Source organism: Triturus cristatus, chromosome 8 (genome assembly GCF_964204655.1).
Source record: "Triturus cristatus chromosome 8, aTriCri1.1, whole genome shotgun sequence".
NCBI classification, from domain to species: Eukaryota; Metazoa; Chordata; class Amphibia; order Caudata; family Salamandridae; genus Triturus; species Triturus cristatus.
Genome location: NC_140591.1, coordinates 738,244,989 through 738,266,028, shown reverse-complemented (window position 1 = coordinate 738,266,028; position 21,040 = coordinate 738,244,989). Strand labels below are relative to the sequence as shown.

The following is a 21,040-nucleotide window of genomic DNA, read 5'->3' as shown; positions in this document are numbered from 1 at the left end:
GAGGTAAGAGGATTTTGAGGGCTCGTTGGTCTAGGGGTATGATTCTCGCTTTGGGTGCGAGAGGTCCCGGGTTCAAATCCCGGACGAGCCCTTTTCTTGGTACTCTTTTCAAGTTGTTTTGAAGTTTGCGTTTCAAAACCAACATCAATTTTTTCTTTGCAGTAGTGGATAATTCTTTGCTAGAGTCTCATGCTTCAGCCCTGCCCAGTCTGAGCTAATACCAAACATCTGGTCTTGCATGGCATGTACGAGCGTTCAGCTAGGGATGTCGGGCAGGTTGCATGAAAGAAATCTAAAGCCAGAGGCCCATGGAATAGCCAGTTCGGAGCAGTTTCATTACAGAAAAATCAACTGTAGGTATCTGTTTCTGTAGTGTAGTGGTTATCACGTTCGCCTCACACGCGAAAGGTCCCTGGTTCGAAACCGGGCAGAAACAGTTGTTATATTGTGTTGGCTACAATGTTGATAGGTGCCGTTTTGCCATGGAATTGTCTAAGCCCTGAAGATTATTTCATGCAATCTCGTTCCAAGAAAGGGAATTCTCTCAAAACACTAAAGTAATCGGCGTGTGGATGTATCTGTTGGTTCTCAGACCTTGCTTTCAAAAGAGCCCTGCAATCGGTTCACTGCTCACCTAGAACAAGCATTAACATGGAGAATTGTTGGCACCAACAGGAATCTTATTTTAGTGGAGTGTTTCTGGCTTTGAGTGCAGAGGCCCTCGGCTCAATTCCAAGATGATCCTTCTCAAGGTGATGATACAAATGCATTGTCACCTTTACGTTTAATGTCAGAATCATTTATTTCCAGTTGGTGGTGTAAGAATGTTTGCAACAGTATGGCGATTTTTCCTAGCCATGCATGAATGAAAGCATATCACTCGCCTTTAGGTGTTTTTCTAATACATTGATATTTGCATCTTCCTTCTTAGCCTGCATGTTTGACTATCTTACAGGCTGCATGTAATAAGTATCACATCAGGGCCCTTCTTCTACTCAATTCACAACTGTTCTATCACGACATAGATAAGAAAGCTGCATCTGCTTTTGTTGTGTAGTGGTAATCAGGTTTACCTGACGTGTGAAAGCCCCATGCTTTGAAAGTACACAGTAACAAAGAAACCGATGACTTTTATAAAAAGGTGTCATGTGTGTCTCTTACTTTGCACAAAAAGTGCCAGAGATGGCTTCATTTGCAGTCACTTGAAAAGTAGGGATTCTCCAATAAATGGTAAATGGTTTAAACAAATCTGAAGAAATGCATGACATACCTGTGTGTGTGTGTGTACGCATGTATGTATATATAGGGAGAGAGAGAGCGTCAATATAAACAGACTTTATTTCAATCAAGCTGTCTTTTCTATCCTTCAGGAGCAGAATGTTCTGATCATCAGCGCTCCAGAATGTAGTGTTTTCTTGGCAAGCATCACATATTGTGATGTGTTAGCTAAAAGTTCCATATCCTAGAGACTGATATATTCCTCTGTACTTGTACCTTGGGGATTCATCAAAACCTGGCATCATAAGCAGCTTTCTACTGCCACAGACTGGACAGCGAAACAATTTAAAATATCCCAGAAAAAGAAAATAAGCATGCTTAATCAGAGCTTTCTGGACAGGAAGGACATTTGAGCAAGTGAGGAATAAGCACTGCTTTTGTTAATTTGCATAGGCAGAATAGAGACTTCTGGGAAAAGGCCGAAATTACAGTCACAGAAAATGGCTGCATCTATAGAGAACGCTAAGAAGTGTTGGCAGCTTTTCCTCTGACCCTGACCACTTTTACAAGCAATCCTATGATAGTCAGCAGGACCCACCCTAAAAAGGAAGGGGCATCCACTTGGACCCTTTCCACCTTTTCTAAATCTCGCCTGATTGAGCACTGATTGAGCAGATAAGCACATGTCATTCTCATTTCAGAAAGGTATTGGTTAGCTTGCTGCTAGCAGCTCAGTTATGTTATGATGTTAGAGGCTATGCAAGGAATGCTTTAGTCCAGCGATATGCAGTTTTTATTGCGCCTTGCATTCAGCAGGAAGATCTTTAGCTTGAATCTGTGGCCTAGGTATTCACCTTGGTATTTCTTTTGGCACAAAGTGAAGGAGTATTTGAGAGAAAATGCACAATGTGTTTCTTATGTTGTTATGAACAACTTGTTACTCTTTCTCATTAAGCTTCAGCCACTGCAGAAATATATAAATAAGGGCTGACTTCCTGTAAGACGTGTCCAAAGCTGGGACGGAATAAAAGGAGACACTTGTAAATGATAGTGCTATCGTTTGAGAAAGGGTAAGTTGAGACTGACTTTCATGCGTTTTCACAGACCAAGCATCATAAAGATACCAGCATGATCTTCATTGCGGGATTAGAGCCGGTATTAGCTTTTGAGAGGTAAGAGGATTTTGAGGGCTCGTTGGTCTAGGGGTATGATTCTCGCTTTGGGTGCGAGAGGTCCCGGGTTCAAATCCCGGACGAGCCCTTTTCTTGGTACTCTTTTCAAGTTGTTTTGAAGTTTGCGTTTCAAAACCAACATCAATTTTTTCTTTGCAGTAGTGGATAATTCTTTGCTAGAGTCTCATGCTTCAGCCCTGCCCAGTCTGAGCTAATACCAAACATCTGGTCTTGCATGGCATGTACGAGCGTTCAGCTAGGGATGTCGGGCAGGTTGCATGAAAGAAATCTAAAGCCAGAGGCCCATGGAATAGCCAGTTCGGAGCAGTTTCATTACAGAAAAATCAACTGTAGGTATCTGTTTCTGTAGTGTAGTGGTTATCACGTTTGCCTCACACGCGAAAGGTCCCCGGTTCGAAACCGGGCAGAAACAGTTGTTATATTGTGTTGGCTACAATGTTGATAGGTGCCGTTTTGCCATGGAATTGTCCAAGCCCTGAAGATTATTTCATGCAATCTCGTTCCAAGAAAGGGAATTCTCTCAAAACACTAAAGTAATCGGCGTGTGGATGTATCTGTTGGTTCTCAGACCTTGCTTTCAAAAGAGCCCTGCAATCGGTTCACTGCTCACCTAGAACAAGCATTAACATGGAGAATTGTTGGCACCAACAGGAATCTTATTTTAGTGGAGTGTTTCTGGCTTTGAGTGCAGAGGCCCTCGGCTCAATTCCAAGATGATCCTTCTCAAGGTGATGATACAAATGCATTGTCACCTTTACGTTTAATGTCAGAATCATTTATTTCCAGTTGGTGGTGTAAGAATGTTTGCAACAGTATGGCGATTTTTCCTAGCCATGCTTGAATGAAAGCATATCACTCGCCTTTAGGTGTTTTTCTAATACATTGATATTTGCATCTTCCTTCCTAGCCTGCATGTTTGACTATCTTACAGGCTGCATGTAATAAGTATCACATCAGGGCCCTTCTTCTACTCAATTCACAACTGTTCTATCACGACATAGATAAGAAAGCTGCATCTGCTTTTGTTGTGTAGTGGTAATCAGGTTTACCTGACGTGTGAAAGCCCCATGCTTTGAAAGTACACAGTAACAAAGAAACCGATGACATTTATAATAAGGTGTCATGTGTGTCTCTTACTTTGCACAAAAAGTGCCAGAGATGACTTCATTTGCAGTCACTTGAAAAGTAGGGATTCTCCAATAAATGGTAAATGGTTGAAACAAATCTGAAGAAATGCATGACATACCTGTGTGTGTGTGTGTATGCATGTATGTATATATAGGGAGAGAGAGAGCGTCAATATAAACAGACTTTATTTCAATCAAGCTGTCTTTTCTATCCTTCAGGAGCAGAATGTTCTGATCATCAGCGCTCCAGAATGTAGTGTTTTCTTGGCAAGCATCACATATTGTGATGTGTTAGCTAAAAGTTCCATATCCTAGAGACTGATATATTCCTCTGTACTTGTACCTTGGGGATTCATCAAAACCTGGCATCATAAGCAGCTTTCTACTGCCACAGACTGGACAGCGAAACAATTTAAAATATCCCAGAAAAAGAAAATAAGCATGCTTAATCAGAGCTTTCTGGACAGGAAGGACATTTGAGCAAGTGAGGAATAAGCACTGCTTTTGTTAATTTGCATAGGCAGAATAGAGACTTCTGAGAAAAGGCCGAAATTACAGTCACAGAAAATGGCTGCATCTATAGAGAACGCTAAGAAGTGTTGGCAGCTTTTCCTCTGACCCTGGCCACTTTTACAAGCAATCCTATGATAGTCAGCAGGACCCACCCTAAAAAGGAAGGGGCATCCACTTGGACCCTTTCCACCTTTTCTAAATCTCGCCTGATTGAGCACTGATTGAGCAGATAAGCACATGTCATTCTCATTTCAGAAAGGTATTGGTTAGCTTGCTGCTAGCAGCTCAGTTATGTTATGATGTTAGAGGCTATGCAAGGAATGCTTTAGTCCAGCGATATGCAGTTTTTATTGCGCCTTGCCTTCACCAGGAAGATCTTTAGCTTGAATCTGTGGCCTAGGTATTCACCTTGGTATTTCTTTTGGCACAAAGTGAAGGAGTATTTGAGAGAAAATGCACAATGTGTTTCTTATGTTGTTATGAACAACTTGTTACTCTTTCTCATTAAGCTTCAGCCACTGCAGAAATATATAAATAAGGGCTGACTTCCTGTAAGACGTGTCCAAAGCTGGGACGGAATAAAAGGAGACACTTGTAAATGATAGTGCTATCGTTTGAGAAAGGGTAAGTTGAGACTGACTTTCATGCGTATTCACAGACCAAGCATCATAAAGATACCAGCATGATCTTCATTGCGGGCTTAGAGCCGGTATTAGCTTTTGAGAGGTAAGAGGATTTTGAGGGCTCGTTGGTCTAGGGGTATGATTCTCGCTTTGGGTGCGAGAGGTCCCGGGTTCAAATCCCGGACGAGCCCTTTTCTTGGTACTCTTTTCAAGTTGTTTTGAAGTTTGCGTTTCAAAACCAACATCAATTTTTTCTTTGCAGTAGTGGATAATTCTTTGCTAGAGTCTCATGCTTCAGCCCTGCCCAGTCTGAGCTAATACCAAACATCTGGTCTTGCATGGCATGTACGAGCGTTCAGCTAGGGATGTCGGGCAGGTTGCATGAAAGAAATCTAAAGCCAGAGGCCCATGGAATAGCCAGTTCGGAGCAGTTTCATTACAGAAAAATCAACTGTAGGTATCTGTTTCTGTAGTGTAGTGGTTATCACGTTCGCCTCACACGCGAAAGGTCCCCGGTTCGAAACCGGGCAGAAACAGTTGTTATATTGTGTTGGCTACAATGTTGATAGGTGCCGTTTTGCCATGGAATTGTCCAAGCCCTGAAGATTATTTCATGCAATCTCGTTCCAAGAAAGGGAATTCTCTCAAAACACTAAAGTAATCGGCGTGTGGATGTATCTGTTGGTTCTCAGACCTTGCTTTCAAAAGAGCCCTGCAATCGGTTCACTGCTCACCAGGAACAAGCATTAACATGGAGAATTGTTGGCACCAACAGGAATCTTATTTTAGTGGAGTGTTTCTGGCTTTGAGTGCAGAGGCCCTCGGCTCAATTCCAAGATGATCCTTCTCAAAGTGATGATACAAATGCATTGTCACCTTTACGTTTAATGTCAGAATCATTTATTTCCAGTTGGTGGTGTAAGAATGTTTGCAACAGTATGGCGATTTTTCCTAGCCATGCATGAATGAAAGCATATCACTCGCCTTTAGGTGTTTTTCTAATACATTGATATTTGCATCTTCCTTCTTAGCCTGCATGTTTGACTATCTTACAGGCTGCATGTAATAAGTATCACATCAGGGCCCTTCTTCTACTCAATTCACAACTGTTCTATCACGACATAGATAAGAAAGCTGCATCTGCTTTTGTTGTGTAGTGGTAATCAGGTTTACCTGACGTGTGAAAGCCCCATGCTTTGAAAGTACACAGTAACAAAGAAACCGATGACTTTTATAAAAAGGTGTCATGTGTGTCTCTTACTTTGCACAAAAAGTGCCAGAGATGGCTTCATTTGCAGTCACTTGAAAAGTAGGGATTCTCCAATAAATGGTAAATGGTTTAAACAAATCTGAAGAAATGCATGACATACCTGTGTGTGTGTGTGTACGCATGTATGTATATATAGGGAGAGAGAGAGCGTCAATATAAACAGACTTTATTTCAATCAAGCTGTCTTTTCTATCCTTCAGGAGCAGAATGTTCTGATCATCAGCGCTCCAGAATGTAGTGTTTTCTTGGCAAGCATCACATATTGTGATGTGTTAGCTAAAAGTTCCATATCCTAGAGACTGATATATTCCTCTGTACTTGTACCTTGGGGATTCATCAAAACCTGGCATCATAAGCAGCTTTCTACTGCCACAGACTGGACAGCGAAACAATTTAAAATATCCCAGAAAAAGAAAATAAGCATGCTTAATCAGAGCTTTCTGGACAGGAAGGACATTTGAGCAAGTGAGGAATAAGCACTGCTTTTGTTAATTTGCATAGGCAGAATAGAGACTTCTGGGAAAAGGCCGAAATTACAGTCACAGAAAATGGCTGCATCTATAGAGAACGCTAAGAAGTGTTGGCAGCTTTTCCTCTGACCCTGACCACTTTTACAAGCAATCCTATGATAGTCAGCAGGACCCACCCTAAAAAGGAAGGGGCATCCACTTGGACCCTTTCCACCTTTTCTAAATCTCGCCTGATTGAGCACTGATTGAGCAGATAAGCACATGTCATTCTCATTTCAGAAAGGTATTGGTTAGCTTGCTGCTAGCAGCTCAGTTATGTTATGATGTTAGAGGCTATGCAAGGAATGCTTTAGTCCAGCGATATGCAGTTTTTATTGCGCCTTGCATTCAGCAGGAAGATCTTTAGCTTGAATCTGTGGCCTAGGTATTCACCTTGGTATTTCTTTTGGCACAAAGTGAAGGAGTATTTGAGAGAAAATGCACAATGTGTTTCTTATGTTGTTATGAACAACTTGTTACTCTTTCTCATTAAGCTTCAGCCACTGCAGAAATATATAAATAAGGGCTGACTTCCTGTAAGACGTGTCCAAAGCTGGGACGGAATAAAAGGAGACACTTGTAAATGATAGTGCTATCGTTTGAGAAAGGGTAAGTTGAGACTGACTTTCATGCGTTTTCACAGACCAAGCATCATAAAGATACCAGCATGATCTTCATTGCGGGCTTAGAGCCGGTATTAGCTTTTGAGAGGTAAGAGGATTTTGAGGGCTCGTTGGTCTAGGGGTATGATTCTCGCTTTGGGTGCGAGAGGTCCCGGGTTCAAATCCCGGACGAGCCCTTTTCTTGGTACTCTTTTCAAGTTGTTTTGAAGTTTGCGTTTCAAAACCAACATCAATTTTTTCTTTGCAGTAGTGGATAATTCTTTGCTAGAGTCTCATGCTTCAGCCCTGCCCAGTCTGAGCTAATACCAAACATCTGGTCTTGCATGGCATGTACGAGCGTTCAGCTAGGGATGTCGGGCAGGTTGCATGAAAGAAATCTAAAGCCAGAGGCCCATGGAATAGCCAGTTCGGAGCAGTTTCATTACAGAAAAATCAACTGTAGGTATCTGTTTCTGTAGTGTAGTGGTTATCAAGTTCGCCTCACACGCGAAAGGTCCCCGGTTCGAAACCGGGCAGAAACAGTTGTTATATTGTGTTGGCTACAATGTTGATAGGTGCCGTTTTGCCATGGAATTGTCCAAGCCCTGAAGATTATTTCATGCAATCTCGTTCCAAGAAAGGGAATTCTCTCAAAACACTAAAGTAATCGGCGTGTGGATGTATCTGTTGGTTCTCAGACCTTGCTTTCAAAAGAGCCCTGCAATCGGTTCACTGCTCACCTAGAACAAGCATTAACATGGAGAATTGTTGGCACCAACAGGAATCTTATTTTAGTGGAGTGTTTCTGGCTTTGAGTGCAGAGGCCCTCGGCTCAATTCCAAGATGATCCTTCTCAAGGTGATGATACAAATGCATTGTCACCTTTACGTTTAATGTCAGAATCATTTATTTCCAGTTGGTGGTGTAAGAATGTTTGCAACAGTATGGCGATTTTTCCTAGCCATGCATGAATGAAAGCATATCACTCGCCTTTAGGTGTTTTTCTAATACATTGATATTTGCATCTTCCTTCCTAGCCTGCATGTTTGACTATCTTACAGGCTGCATGTAATAAGTATCACATCAGGGCCCTTCTTCTACTCAATTCACAACTGTTCTATCACGACATAGATAAGAAAGCTGCATCTGCTTTTGTTGTGTAGTGGTAATCAGGTTTACCTGACGTGTGAAAGCCCCATGCTTTGAAAGTACACAGTAACAAAGAAACCGATGACTTTTATAATAAGGTGTCATGTGTGTCTCTTACTTTGCACAAAAAGTGCCAGAGATGACTTCATTTGCAGTCACTTGAAAAGTAGGGATTCTCCAATAAATGGTAAATGGTTGAAACAAATCTGAAGAAATGCATGACATACCTGTGTGTGTGTGTGTATGCATGTATGTATATATAGGGAGAGAGAGAGCGTCAATATAAACAGACTTTATTTCAATCAAGCTGTCTTTTCTATCCTTCAGGAGCAGAATGTTCTGATCATCAGCGCTCCAGAATGTAGTGTTTTCTTGGCAAGCATCACATATTGTGATGTGTTAGCTAAAAGTTCCATATCCTAGAGACTGATATATTCCTCTGTACTTGTACCTTGGGGATTCATCAAAACCTGGCATCATAAGCAGCTTTCTACTGCCACAGACTGGACAGCGAAACAATTTAAAATATCCCAGAAAAAGAAAATAAGCATGCTTAATCAGAGCTTTCTGGACAGGAAGGACATTTGAGCAAGTGAGGAATAAGCACTGCTTTTGTTAATTTGCATAGGCAGAATAGAGACTTCTGGGAAAAGGCCGAAATTACAGTCACAGAAAATGGCTGCATCTATAGAGAACGCTAAGAAGTGTTGGCAGCTTTTCCTCTGACCCTGGCCACTTTTACAAGCAATCCTATGATAGTCAGCAGGACCCACCCTAAAAAGGAAGGGGCATCCACTTGGACCCTTTCCACCTTTTCTAAATCTCGCCTGATCGAGCCTGATTGAGCACTGATTGAGCAGATAAGCACATGTCATTCTCATTTCAGAAAGGTATTGGTTAGCTTGCTGCTAGCAGCTCAGTTATGTTATGATGTTAGAGGCTATGCAAGGAATGCTTTAGTCCAGCGATATGCAGTTTTTATTGCGCCTTGCATTCAGCAGGAAGATCTTTAGCTTGAATCTGTGGCCTAGGTATTCACCTTGGTATTTCTTTTGGCACAAAGTGAAGGAGTATTTAAGAGAAAATGCACAATGTGTTTCTTATGTTGTTATGAACAACTTGTTACTCTTTCTCATTAAGCTTCAGCCACTGAAGAAATATATAAATAAGGGCTGACTTCCTGTAAGACGTGTCCAAAGCTGGGACGGAATAAAAGGAGACACTTGTAAATGATAGTGCTATCGTTTGAGAAAGGGTAAGTTGAGACTGACTTTCATGCGTATTCACAGACCAAGCATCATAAAGATACCAGCATGATCTTCATTGCGGGCTTAGAGCCAGTATTAGCTTTTGAGAGGTAAGAGGATTTTGAGGGCTCGTTGGTCTAGGGGTATGATTCTCGCTTTGGGTGCGAGAGGTCCCGGGTTCAAATCCCGGACGAGCCCTTTTCTTGGTACTCTTTTCAAGTTGTTTTGAAGTTTGCGTTTCAAAACCAACATCAATTTTTTCTTTGCAGTAGTGGATAATTCTTTGCTAGAGTCTCATGCTTCAGCCCTGCCCAGTCTGAGCTAATACCAAACATCTGGTCTTGCATGGCATGTACGAGCGTTCAGCTAGGGATGTCGGGCAGGTTGCATGAAAGAAATCTAAAGCCAGAGGCCCATGGAATAGCCAGTTCGGAGCAGTTTCATTACAGAAAAATCAACTGTAGGTATCTGTTTCTGTAGTGTAGTGGTTATCACGTTCGCCTCACACGCGAAAGGTCCCCGGTTCGAAACCGGGCAGAAACAGTTGTTATATTGTGTTGGCTACAATGTTGATAGGTGCCGTTTTGCCATGGAATTGTCCAAGCCCTGAAGATTATTTCATGCAATCTCGTTCCAAGAAAGGGAATTCTCTCAAAACACTAAAGTAATCGGCGTGTGGATGTATCTGTTGGTTCTCAGACCTTGCTTTCAAAAGAGCCCTGCAATCGGTTCACTGCTCACCTAGAACAAGCATTAACATGGAGAATTGTTGGCACCAACAGGAATCTTATTTTAGTGGAGTGTTTCTGGCTTTGAGTGCAGAGGCCCTCGGCTCAATTCCAAGATGATCCTTCTCAAGGTGATGATACAAATGCATTGTCACCTTTACGTTTAATGTCAGAATCATTTATTTCCAGTTGGTGGTGTAAGAATGTTTGCAACAGTATGGCGATTTTTCCTAGCCATGCATGAATGAAAGCATATCACTCGCCTTTAGGTGTTTTTCTAATACATTGATATTTGCATCTTCCTTCCTAGCCTGCATGTTTGACTATCTTACAGGCTGCATGTAATAAGTATCACATCAGGGCCCTTCTTCTACTCAATTCACAACTGTTCTATCACGACATAGATAAGAAAGCTGCATCTGCTTTTGTTGTGTAGTGGTAATCAGGTTTACCTGACGTGTGAAAGCCCCATGCTTTGAAAGTACACAGTAACAAAGAAACCGATGACTTTTATAAAAAGGTGTCATGTGCGTCTCTTACTTTGCACAAAAAGTGCCAGAGATGACTTCATTTGCAGTCACTTGAAAAGTAGGGATTCTCCAATAAATGGTAAATGGTTGAAACAAATCTGAAGAAATGCATGACATACCTGTGTGTGTGTGTGTACGCATGTATGTATATATAGGGAGAGAGAGAGCGTCAATATAAACAGACTTTATTTCAATCAAGCTGTCTTTTCTATCCTTCAGGAGCAGAATGTTCTGATCATCAGCGCTCCAGAATGTAGTGTTTTCTTGGCAAGCATCACATATTGTGATGTGTTAGCTAAAAGTTCCATATCCTAGAGACTGATATATTCCTCTGTACTTGTACCTTGGGGATTCATCAAAACCTGGCATCATAAGCAGCTTTCTACTGCCACAGACTGGACAGCGAAACAATTTAAAATATCCCAGAAAAAGAAAATAAGCATGCTTAATCAGAGCTTTCTGGACAGGAAGGACCTTTGAGCAAGTGAGGAATAAGCACTGCTTTTGTTAATTTGCATAGGCAGAATAGAGACTTCTGGGAAAAGGCCGAAATTACAGTCACAGAAAATGGCTGCATCTATAGAGAACGCTAAGAAGTGTTGGCAGCTTTTCCTCTGACCCTGGCCACTTTTACAAGCAATCCTATGATAGTCAGCAGGACCCACCCTAAAAAGGAAGGGGCATCCACTTGGACCCTTTCCACCTTTTCTAAATCTCGCCTGATCGAGCACTGATTGAGCAGATAAGCACATGTCATTCTCATTTCAGAAAGGTATTGGTTAGCTTGCTGCTAGCAGCTCAGTTATGTTATGATGTTAGAGGCTATGCAAGGAATGCTTTAGTCAGCGATATGCAGTTTTTATTGCGCCTTGCATTCAGCAGGAAGATCTTTAGCTTGAATCTGTGGCCTAGGTATTCACCTTGGTATTTCTTTTGGCACAAAGTGAAGGAGTATTTAAGAGAAAATGCACAATGTGTTTCTTATGTTGTTATGAACAACTTGTTACTCTTTCTCATTAAGCTTCAGCCACTGAAGAAATATATAAATAAGGGCTGACTTCCTGTAAGACGTGTCCAAAGCTGGGACGGAATAAAAGGAGACACTTGTAAATGATAGTGCTATCGTTTGAGAAAGGGTAAGTTGAGACTGACTTTCATGCGTATTCACAGACCAAGCATCATAAAGATACCAGCATGATCTTCATTGCGGGCTTAGAGCCGGTATTAGCTTTTGAGAGGTAAGAGGATTTTGAGGGCTCGTTGGTCTAGGGGTATGATTCTCGCTTTGGGTGCGAGAGGTCCCGGGTTCAAATCCCGGACGAGCCCTTTTCTTGGTACTCTTTTCAAGTTGTTTTGAAGTTTGCGTTTCAAAACCAACATCAATTTTTTCTTTGCAGTAGTGGATAATTCTTTGCTAGAGTCTCATGCTTCAGCCCTGCCCAGTCTGAGCTAATACCAAACATCTGGTCTTGCATGGCATGTACGAGCGTTCAGCTAGGGATGTCGGGCAGGTTGCATGAAAGAAATCTAAAGCCAGAGGCCCATGGAATAGCCAGTTCGGAGCAGTTTCATTACAGAAAAATCAACTGTAGGTATCTGTTTCTGTAGTGTAGTGGTTATCACGGTCGCCTCACACGCGAAAGGTCCCCGGTTCGAAACCGGGCAGAAACAGTTGTTATATTGTGTTGGCTACAATGTTGATAGGTGCCGTTTTGCCATGGAATTGTCCAAGCCCTGAAGATTATTTCATGCAATCTCGTTCCAAGAAAGGGAATTCTCTCAAAACACTAAAGTAATCGGCGTGTGGATGTATCTGTTGGTTCTCAGACCTTGCTTTCAAAAGAGCCCTGCAATCGGTTCACTGCTCACCTAGAACAAGCATTAACATGGAGAATTGTTGGCACCAACAGGAATCTTATTTTAGTGGAGTGTTTCTGGCTTTGAGTGCAGAGGCCCTCGGCTCAATTCCAAGATGATCCTTCTCAAGGTGATGATACAAATGCATTGTCACCTTTACGTTTAATGTCAGAATCATTTATTTCCAGTTGGTGGTGTAAGAATGTTTGCAACAGTATGGCGATTTTTCCTAGCCATGCATGAATGAAAGCATATCACTCGCCTTTAGGTGTTTTTCTAATACATTGATATTTGCATCTTCCTTCTTAGCCTGCATGTTTGACTATCTTACAGGCTGCATGTAATAAGTATCACATCAGGGCCCTTCTTCTACTCAATTCACAACTGTTCTATCACGACATAGATAAGAAAGCTGCATCTGCTTTTGTTGTGTAGTGGTAATCAGGTTTACCTGACGTGTGAAAGCCCCATGCTTTGAAAGTACACAGTAACAAAGAAACCGATGACTTTTATAAAAAGGTGTCATGTGTGTCTCTTACTTTGCACAAAAAGTGCCAGAGATGGCTTCATTTGCAGTCACTTGAAAAGTAGGGATTCTCCAATAAATGGTAAATGGTTTAAACAAATCTGAAGAAATGCATGACATACCTGTGTGTGTGTGTGTACGCATGTATGTATATATAGGGAGAGAGAGAGCGTCAATATAAACAGACTTTATTTCAATCAAGCTGTCTTTTCTATCCTTCAGGAGCAGAATGTTCTGATCATCAGCGCTCCAGAATGTAGTGTTTTCTTGGCAAGCATCACATATTGTGATGTGTTAGCTAAAAGTTCCATATCCTAGAGACTGATATATTCCTCTGTACTTGTACCTTGGGGATTCATCAAAACCTGGCATCATAAGCAGCTTTCTACTGCCACAGACTGGACAGCGAAACAATTTAAAATATCCCAGAAAAAGAAAATAAGCATGCTTAATCAGAGCTTTCTGGACCGGAAGGACATTTGAGCAAGTGAGGAATAAGCACTGCTTTTGTTAATTTGCATAGGCAGAATAGAGACTTCTGGGAAAAGGCCGAAATTACAGTCACAGAAAATGGCTGCATCTATAGAGAACGCTAAGAAGTGTTGGCAGCTTTTCCTCTGACCCTGGCCACTTTTACAAGCAATCCTATGATAGTCAGCAGGACCCACCCTAAAAAGGAAGGGGCATCCACTTGGACCCTTTCCACCTTTTCTAAATCTCGCCTGATCGAGCACTGATTGAGCAGATAAGCACATGTCATTCTCATTTCAGAAAGGTATTGGTTAGCTTGCTGCTAGCAGCTCAGTTATGTTATGATGTTAGAGGCTATGCAAGGAATGCTTTAGTCCAGCGATATGCAGTTTTTATTGCGCCTTGCATTCAGCAGGAAGATCTTTAGCTTGAATCTGTGGCCTAGGTATTCACCTTGGTATTTCTTTTGGCACAAAGTGAAGGAGTATTTAAGAGAAAATGCACAATGTGTTTCTTATGTTGTTATGAACAACTTGTTACTCTTTCTCATTAAGCTTCAGCCACTGAAGAAATATATAAATAAGGGCTGACTTCCTGTAAGACGTGTCCAAAGCTGGGACGGAATAAAAGGAGACACTTGTAAATGATAGTGCTATCGTTTGAGAAAGGGTAAGTTGAGACTGACTTTCATGCGTATTCACAGACCAAGCATCATAAAGATACCAGCATGATCTTCATTGCGGGCTTAGAGCCAGTATTAGCTTTTGAGAGGTAAGAGGATTTTGAGGGCTCGTTGGTCTAGGGGTATGATTCTCGCTTTGGGTGCGAGAGGTCCCGGGTTCAAATCCCGGACGAGCCCTTTTCTTGGTACTCTTTTCAAGTTGTTTTGAAGTTTGCGTTTCAAAACCAACATCAATTTTTTCTTTGCAGTAGTGGATAATTCTTTGCTAGAGTCTCATGCTTCAGCCCTGCCCAGTCTGAGCTAATACCAAACATCTGGTCTTGCATGGCATGTACGAGCGTTCAGCTAGGGATGTCGGGCAGGTTGCATGAAAGAAATCTAAAGCCAGAGGCCCATGGAATAGCCAGTTCGGAGCAGTTTCATTACAGAAAAATCAACTGTAGGTATCTGTTTCTGTAGTGTAGTGGTTATCACGTTCGCCTCACACGCGAAAGGTCCCCGGTTCGAAACCGGGCAGAAACAGTTGTTATATTGTGTTGGCTACAATGTTGATAGGTGCCGTTTTGCCATGGAATTGTCCAAGCCCTGAAGATTATTTCATGCAATCTCGTTCCAAGAAAGGGAATTCTCTCAAAACACTAAAGTAATCGGCGTGTGGATGTATCTGTTGGTTCTCAGACCTTGCTTTCAAAAGAGCCCTGCAATCGGTTCACTGCTCACCTAGAACAAGCATTAACATGGAGAATTGTTGGCACCAACAGGAATCTTATTTTAGTGGAGTGTTTCTGGCTTTGAGTGCAGAGGCCCTCGGCTCAATTCCAAGATGATCCTTCTCAAGGTGATGATACAAATGCATTGTCACCTTTACGTTTAATGTCAGAATCATTTATTTCCAGTTGGTGGTGTAAGAATGTTTGCAACAGTATGGCGATTTTTCCTAGCCATGCATGAATGAAAGCATATCACTCGCCTTTAGGTGTTTTTCTAATACATTGATATTTGCATCTTCCTTCCTAGCCTGCATGTTTGACTATCTTACAGGCTGCATGTAATAAGTATCACATCAGGGCCCTTCTTCTACTCAATTCACAACTGTTCTATCACGACATAGATAAGAAAGCTGCATCTGCTTTTGTTGTGTAGTGGTAATCAGGTTTACCTGACGTGTGAAAGCCCCATGCTTTGAAAGTACACAGTAACAAAGAAACCGATGACTTTTATAAAAAGGTGTCATGTGCGTCTCTTACTTTGCACAAAAAGTGCCAGAGATGACTTCATTTGCAGTCACTTGAAAAGTAGGGATTCTCCAATAAATGGTAAATGGTTGAAACAAATCTGAAGAAATGCATGACATACCTGTGTGTGTGTGTGTACGCATGTATGTATATATAGGGAGAGAGAGAGCGTCAATATAAACAGACTTTATTTCAATCAAGCTGTCTTTTCTATCCTTCAGGAGCAGAATGTTCTGATCATCAGCGCTCCAGAATGTAGTGTTTTCTTGGCAAGCATCACATATTGTGATGTGTTAGCTAAAAGTTCCATATCCTAGAGACTGATATATTCCTCTGTACTTGTACCTTGGGGATTCATCAAAACCTGGCATCATAAGCAGCTTTCTACTGCCACAGACTGGACAGCGAAACAATTTAAAATATCCCAGAAAAAGAAAATAAGCATGCTTAATCAGAGCTTTCTGGACAGGAAGGACCTTTGAGCAAGTGAGGAATAAGCACTGCTTTTGTTAATTTGCATAGGCAGAATAGAGACTTCTGGGAAAAGGCCGAAATTACAGTCACAGAAAATGGCTGCATCTATAGAGAACGCTAAGAAGTGTTGGCAGCTTTTCCTCTGACCCTGGCCACTTTTACAAGCAATCCTATGATAGTCAGCAGGACCCACCCTAAAAAGGAAGGGGCATCCACTTGGACCCTTTCCACCTTTTCTAAATCTCGCCTGATCGAGCACTGATTGAGCAGATAAGCACATGTCATTCTCATTTCAGAAAGGTATTGGTTAGCTTGCTGCTAGCAGCTCAGTTATGTTATGATGTTAGAGGCTATGCAAGGAATGCTTTAGTCAGCGATATGCAGTTTTTATTGCGCCTTGCATTCAGCAGGAAGATCTTTAGCTTGAATCTGTGGCCTAGGTATTCACCTTGGTATTTCTTTTGGCACAAAGTGAAGGAGTATTTAAGAGAAAATGCACAATGTGTTTCTTATGTTGTTATGAACAACTTGTTACTCTTTCTCATTAAGCTTCAGCCACTGAAGAAATATATAAATAAGGGCTGACTTCCTGTAAGACGTGTCCAAAGCTGGGACGGAATAAAAGGAGACACTTGTAAATGATAGTGCTATCGTTTGAGAAAGGGTAAGTTGAGACTGACTTTCATGCGTATTCACAGACCAAGCATCATAAAGATACCAGCATGATCTTCATTGCGGGCTTAGAGCCGGTATTAGCTTTTGAGAGGTAAGAGGATTTTGAGGGCTCGTTGGTCTAGGGGTATGATTCTCGCTTTGGGTGCGAGAGGTCCCGGGTTCAAATCCCGGACGAGCCCTTTTCTTGGTACTCTTTTCAAGTTGTTTTGAAGTTTGCGTTTCAAAACCAACATCAATTTTTTCTTTGCAGTAGTGGATAATTCTTTGCTAGAGTCTCATGCTTCAGCCCTGCCCAGTCTGAGCTAATACCAAACATCTGGTCTTGCATGGCATGTACGAGCGTTCAGCTAGGGATGTCGGGCAGGTTGCATGAAAGAAATCTAAAGCCAGAGGCCCATGGAATAGCCAGTTCGGAGCAGTTTCATTACAGAAAAATCAACTGTAGGTATCTGTTTCTGTAGTGTAGTGATTATCACGTTCGCCTCACACGCGAAAGGTCCCCGGTTCGAAACCGGGCAGAAACAGTTGTTATATTGTGTTGGCTACAATGTTGATAGGTGCCGTTTTGCCATGGAATTGTCCAAGCCCTGAAGATTATTTCATGCAATCTCGTTCCAAGAAAGGGAATTCTCTCAAAACACTAAAGTAATCGGCGTGTGGATGTATCTGTTGGTTCTCAGACCTTGCTTTCAAAAGAGCCCTGCAATCGGTTCACTGCTCACCTAGAACAAGCATTAACATGGAGAATTGTTGGCACCAACAGGAATCTTATTTTAGTGGAGTGTTTCTGGCTTTGAGTGCAGAGGCCCTCGGCTCAATTCCAAGATGATCCTTCTCAAGGTGATGATACAAATGCATTGTCACCTTTACGTTTAATGTCAGAATCATTTATTTCCAGTTGGTGGTGTAAGAATGTTTGCAACAGTATGGCGATTTTTCCTAGCCATGCATGAATGAAAGCATATCACTCGCCTTTAGGTGTTTTTCTAATACATTGATATTTGCATCTTCCTTCTTAGCCTGCATGTTTGACTATCTTACAGGCTGCATGTAATAAGTATCACATCAGGGCCCTTCTTCTACTCAATTCACAACTGTTCTATCACGACATAGATAAGAAAGCTGCATCTGCTTTTGTTGTGTAGTGGTAATCAGGTTTACCTGACGTGTGAAAGCCCCATGCTTTGAAAGTACACAGTAACAAAGAAACCGATGACTTTTATAAAAAGGTGTCATGTGTGTCTCTTACTTTGCACAAAAAGTGCCAGAGATGGCTTCATTTGCAGTCACTTGAAAAGTAGGGATTCTCCAATAAATGGTAAATGGTTTAAACAAATCTGAAGAAATGCATGACATACCTGTGTGTGTGTGTGTACGCATGTATGTATATATAGGGAGAGAGAGAGCGTCAATATAAACAGACTTTATTTCAATCAAGCTGTCTTTTCTATCCTTCAGGAGCAGAATGTTCTGATCATCAGCGCTCCAGAATGTAGTGTTTTCTTGGCAAGCATCACATATTGTGATGTGTTAGCTAAAAGTTCCATATCCTAGAGACTGATATATTCCTCTGTACTTGTACCTTGGGGATTCATCAAAACCTGGCATCATAAGCAGCTTTCTACTGCCACAGACTGGACAGCGAAACAATTTAAAATATCCCAGAAAAAGAAAATAAGCATGCTTAATCAGAGCTTTCTGGACCGGAAGGACATTTGAGCAAGTGAGGAATAAGCACTGCTTTTGTTAATTTGCATAGGCAGAATAGAGACTTCTGGGAAAAGGCCGAAATTACAGTCACAGAAAATGGCTGCATCTATAGAGAACGCTAAGAAGTGTTGGCAGCTTTTCCTCTGACCCTGGCCACTTTTACAAGCAATCCTATGATAGTCAGCAGGACCCACCCTAAAAAGGAAGGGGCATCCACTTGGACCCTTTCCACCTTTTCTAAATCTCGCCTGATCGAGCACTGATTGAGCAGATAAGCACATGTCATTCTCATTTCAGAAAGGTATTGGTTAGCTTGCTGCTAGCAGCTCAGTTATGTTATGATGTTAGAGGCTATGCAAGGAATGCTTTAGTCCAGCGATATGCAGTTTTTATTGCGCCTTGCATTCAGCAGGAAGATCTTTAGCTTGAATCTGTGGCCTAGGTATTCACCTTGGTATTTCTTTTGGCACAAAGTGAAAGAGTATTTAAGAGAAAATGCACAATGTGTTTCTTATGTTGTTATGAACAACTTGTTACTCTTTCTCATTAAGCTTCAGCCACTGAAGAAATATATAAATAAGGGCTGACTTCCTGTAAGACGTGTCCAAAGCTGGGACGGAATAAAAGGAGACACTTGTAAATGATAGTGCTATCGTTTGAGAAAGGGTAAGTTGAGACTGACTTTCATGCGTATTCACAGACCAAGCATCATAAAGATACCAGCATGATCTTCATTGCGGGCTTAGAGCCAGTATTAGCTTTTGAGAGGTAAGAGGATTTTGAGGGCTCGTTGGTCTAGGGGTATGATTCTCGCTTTGGGTGCGAGAGGTCCCGGGTTCAAATCCCGGACGAGCCCTTTTCTTGGTACTCTTTTCAAGTTGTTTTGAAGTTTGCGTTTCAAAACCAACATCAATTTTTTCTTTGCAGTAGTGGATAATTCTTTGCTAGAGTCTCATGCTTCAGCCCTGCCCAGTCTGAGCTAATACCAAACATCTGGTCTTGCATGGCATGTACGAGCGTTCAGCTAGGGATGTCGGGCAGGTTGCATGAAAGAAATCTAAAGCCAGAGGCCCATGGAATAGCCAGTTCGGAGCAGTTTCATTACAGAAAAATCAACTGTAGGTATCTGTTTCTGTAGTGTAGTGGTTATCACGTTCGCCTCACACGCGAAAGGTCCCCGGTTCGAAACCGGGCAGAAACAGTTGTTATATTGTGTTGGCTACAATGTTGATAGGTGCTGTTTTGCCATGGAATTGTCCAAGCCCTGAAGATTATTTCATGCAATCTCGTTCCAAGAAAGGGAATTCTCTCAAAACACTAAAGTAATCGGCGTGTGGATGTATCTGTTGGTTCTCAGACCTTGCTTTCAAAAGAGCCCTGCAATCGGTTCACTGCTCACCTAGAACAAGCATTAACATGGAGAATTGTTGGCACCAACAGGAATCTTATTTTAGTGGAGTGTTTCTGGCTTTGAGTGCAGAGGCCCTCGGCTCAATTCCAAGATGATCCTTCTCAAGGTGATGATACAAATGCATTGTCACCTTTACGTTTAATGTCAGAATCATTTATTTCCAGTTGGTGGTGTAAGAATGTTTGCAACAGTATGGCGATTTTTCCTAGCCATGCATGAATGAAAGCATATCACTCGCCTTTAGGTGTTTTTCTAATACATTGATATTTGCATCTTCCTTCCTAGCCTGCATGTTTGACTATCTTACAGGCTGCATGTAATAAGTATCACATCAGGGCCCTTCTTCTACTCAATTCACAACTGTTCTATCACGACATAGATAAGAAAGCTGCATCTGCTTTTGTTGTGTAGTGGTAATCAGGTTTACCTGACGTGTGAAAGCCCCATGCTTTGAAAGTACACAGTAACAAAGAAACCGATGACATTTATAATAAGGTGTCATGTGTGTCTCTTACTTTGCACAAAAAGTGCCAGAGATGACTTCATTTGCAGTCACTTGAAAAGTAGGGATTCTCCAATAAATGGTAAATGGTTGAAACAAATCTGAAGAAATGCATGACATACCTGTGTGTGTGTGTGTATGCATGTATGTATATATAGGGAGAGAGAGAGCGTCAATATAAACAGACTTTATTTCAATCAAGCTGTCTTTTCTATCCTTCAGGAGCAGAATGTTCTGATCATCAGCGCTCCAGAATGTAGTGTTTTCTTGGCAAGCATCACATATTGTGATGTGTTAGCTAAAAGTTCCATATCCTAGAGACTGATATATTCCTCTGTACTTGTACCTTGGGGATTCATCAAAACCTGGCATCATAAGCAGCTTTCTACTGCCACAGACTGGACAGCGAAACAATTTAAAATATCCCAGAAAAAGAAAATAAGCATGCTTAATCAGAGCTTTCTGGACAGGAAGGACATTTGAGCAAGTGAGGAATAAGCACTGCTTTTGTTAATTTGCATAGGCAGAATAGAGACTTCTGAGAAAAGGCCGAAATTACAGTCACAGAAAATGGCTGCATCTATAGAGAACGCTAAGAAGTGTTGGCAGCTTTTCCTCTGACCCTGGCCACTTTTACAAGCAATCCTATGATAGTCAGCAGGACCCACCCTAAAAAGGAAGGGGCATCCACTTGGACCCTTTCCACCTTTTCTAAATCTCGCCTGATCGAGCCTGATTGAGCACTGATTGAGCAGATAAGCACATATCATTCTCATTTCAGAAAGGTA

The 21,040-nt window shown here is 41.7% G+C and overlaps 14 non-coding genes across 14 annotated transcripts; all 14 read left to right on the top strand.

Moving 5' to 3' along the window:
- Nucleotides 1-19: 19 nt before the first annotated feature.
- TRNAP-UGG (transfer RNA proline (anticodon UGG)) lies at nt 20-91 on the top strand. Its single transcript has one exon. It is a non-coding gene; the product is annotated as a tRNA-Pro (tRNA).
- A 272-nt stretch (nt 92-363) lies between these two features.
- Nucleotides 364-436, top strand: TRNAV-CAC (transfer RNA valine (anticodon CAC)). Its single transcript has one exon. It is a non-coding gene; the product is annotated as a tRNA-Val (tRNA).
- Nucleotides 437-2,406: 1,970 nt separating this feature from the next.
- TRNAP-UGG (transfer RNA proline (anticodon UGG)) lies at nt 2,407-2,478 on the top strand. The gene has a single exon. It is a non-coding gene; the product is annotated as a tRNA-Pro (tRNA).
- A 2,315-nt stretch (nt 2,479-4,793) lies between these two features.
- TRNAP-UGG (transfer RNA proline (anticodon UGG)) lies at nt 4,794-4,865 on the top strand. Its single transcript has one exon. It is a non-coding gene; the product is annotated as a tRNA-Pro (tRNA).
- Nucleotides 4,866-5,137: 272 nt separating this feature from the next.
- Nucleotides 5,138-5,210, top strand: TRNAV-CAC (transfer RNA valine (anticodon CAC)). Its single transcript has one exon. It is a non-coding gene; the product is annotated as a tRNA-Val (tRNA).
- Nucleotides 5,211-7,180: 1,970 nt separating this feature from the next.
- TRNAP-UGG (transfer RNA proline (anticodon UGG)) lies at nt 7,181-7,252 on the top strand. Its single transcript has one exon. It is a non-coding gene; the product is annotated as a tRNA-Pro (tRNA).
- Nucleotides 7,253-9,577: 2,325 nt separating this feature from the next.
- Nucleotides 9,578-9,649, top strand: TRNAP-UGG (transfer RNA proline (anticodon UGG)). The gene has a single exon. It is a non-coding gene; the product is annotated as a tRNA-Pro (tRNA).
- Nucleotides 9,650-9,921: 272 nt separating this feature from the next.
- Nucleotides 9,922-9,994, top strand: TRNAV-CAC (transfer RNA valine (anticodon CAC)). The gene has a single exon. It is a non-coding gene; the product is annotated as a tRNA-Val (tRNA).
- Nucleotides 9,995-11,963: 1,969 nt separating this feature from the next.
- Nucleotides 11,964-12,035, top strand: TRNAP-UGG (transfer RNA proline (anticodon UGG)). Its single transcript has one exon. It is a non-coding gene; the product is annotated as a tRNA-Pro (tRNA).
- A 2,315-nt stretch (nt 12,036-14,350) lies between these two features.
- Nucleotides 14,351-14,422, top strand: TRNAP-UGG (transfer RNA proline (anticodon UGG)). The gene has a single exon. It is a non-coding gene; the product is annotated as a tRNA-Pro (tRNA).
- Nucleotides 14,423-14,694: 272 nt separating this feature from the next.
- On the top strand, nt 14,695-14,767 carry TRNAV-CAC (transfer RNA valine (anticodon CAC)). The gene has a single exon. It is a non-coding gene; the product is annotated as a tRNA-Val (tRNA).
- A 1,969-nt stretch (nt 14,768-16,736) lies between these two features.
- TRNAP-UGG (transfer RNA proline (anticodon UGG)) lies at nt 16,737-16,808 on the top strand. The gene has a single exon. It is a non-coding gene; the product is annotated as a tRNA-Pro (tRNA).
- Nucleotides 16,809-19,123: 2,315 nt separating this feature from the next.
- TRNAP-UGG (transfer RNA proline (anticodon UGG)) lies at nt 19,124-19,195 on the top strand. Its single transcript has one exon. It is a non-coding gene; the product is annotated as a tRNA-Pro (tRNA).
- Nucleotides 19,196-19,467: 272 nt separating this feature from the next.
- TRNAV-CAC (transfer RNA valine (anticodon CAC)) lies at nt 19,468-19,540 on the top strand. The gene has a single exon. It is a non-coding gene; the product is annotated as a tRNA-Val (tRNA).
- Nucleotides 19,541-21,040: the final 1,500 nt, after the last annotated feature.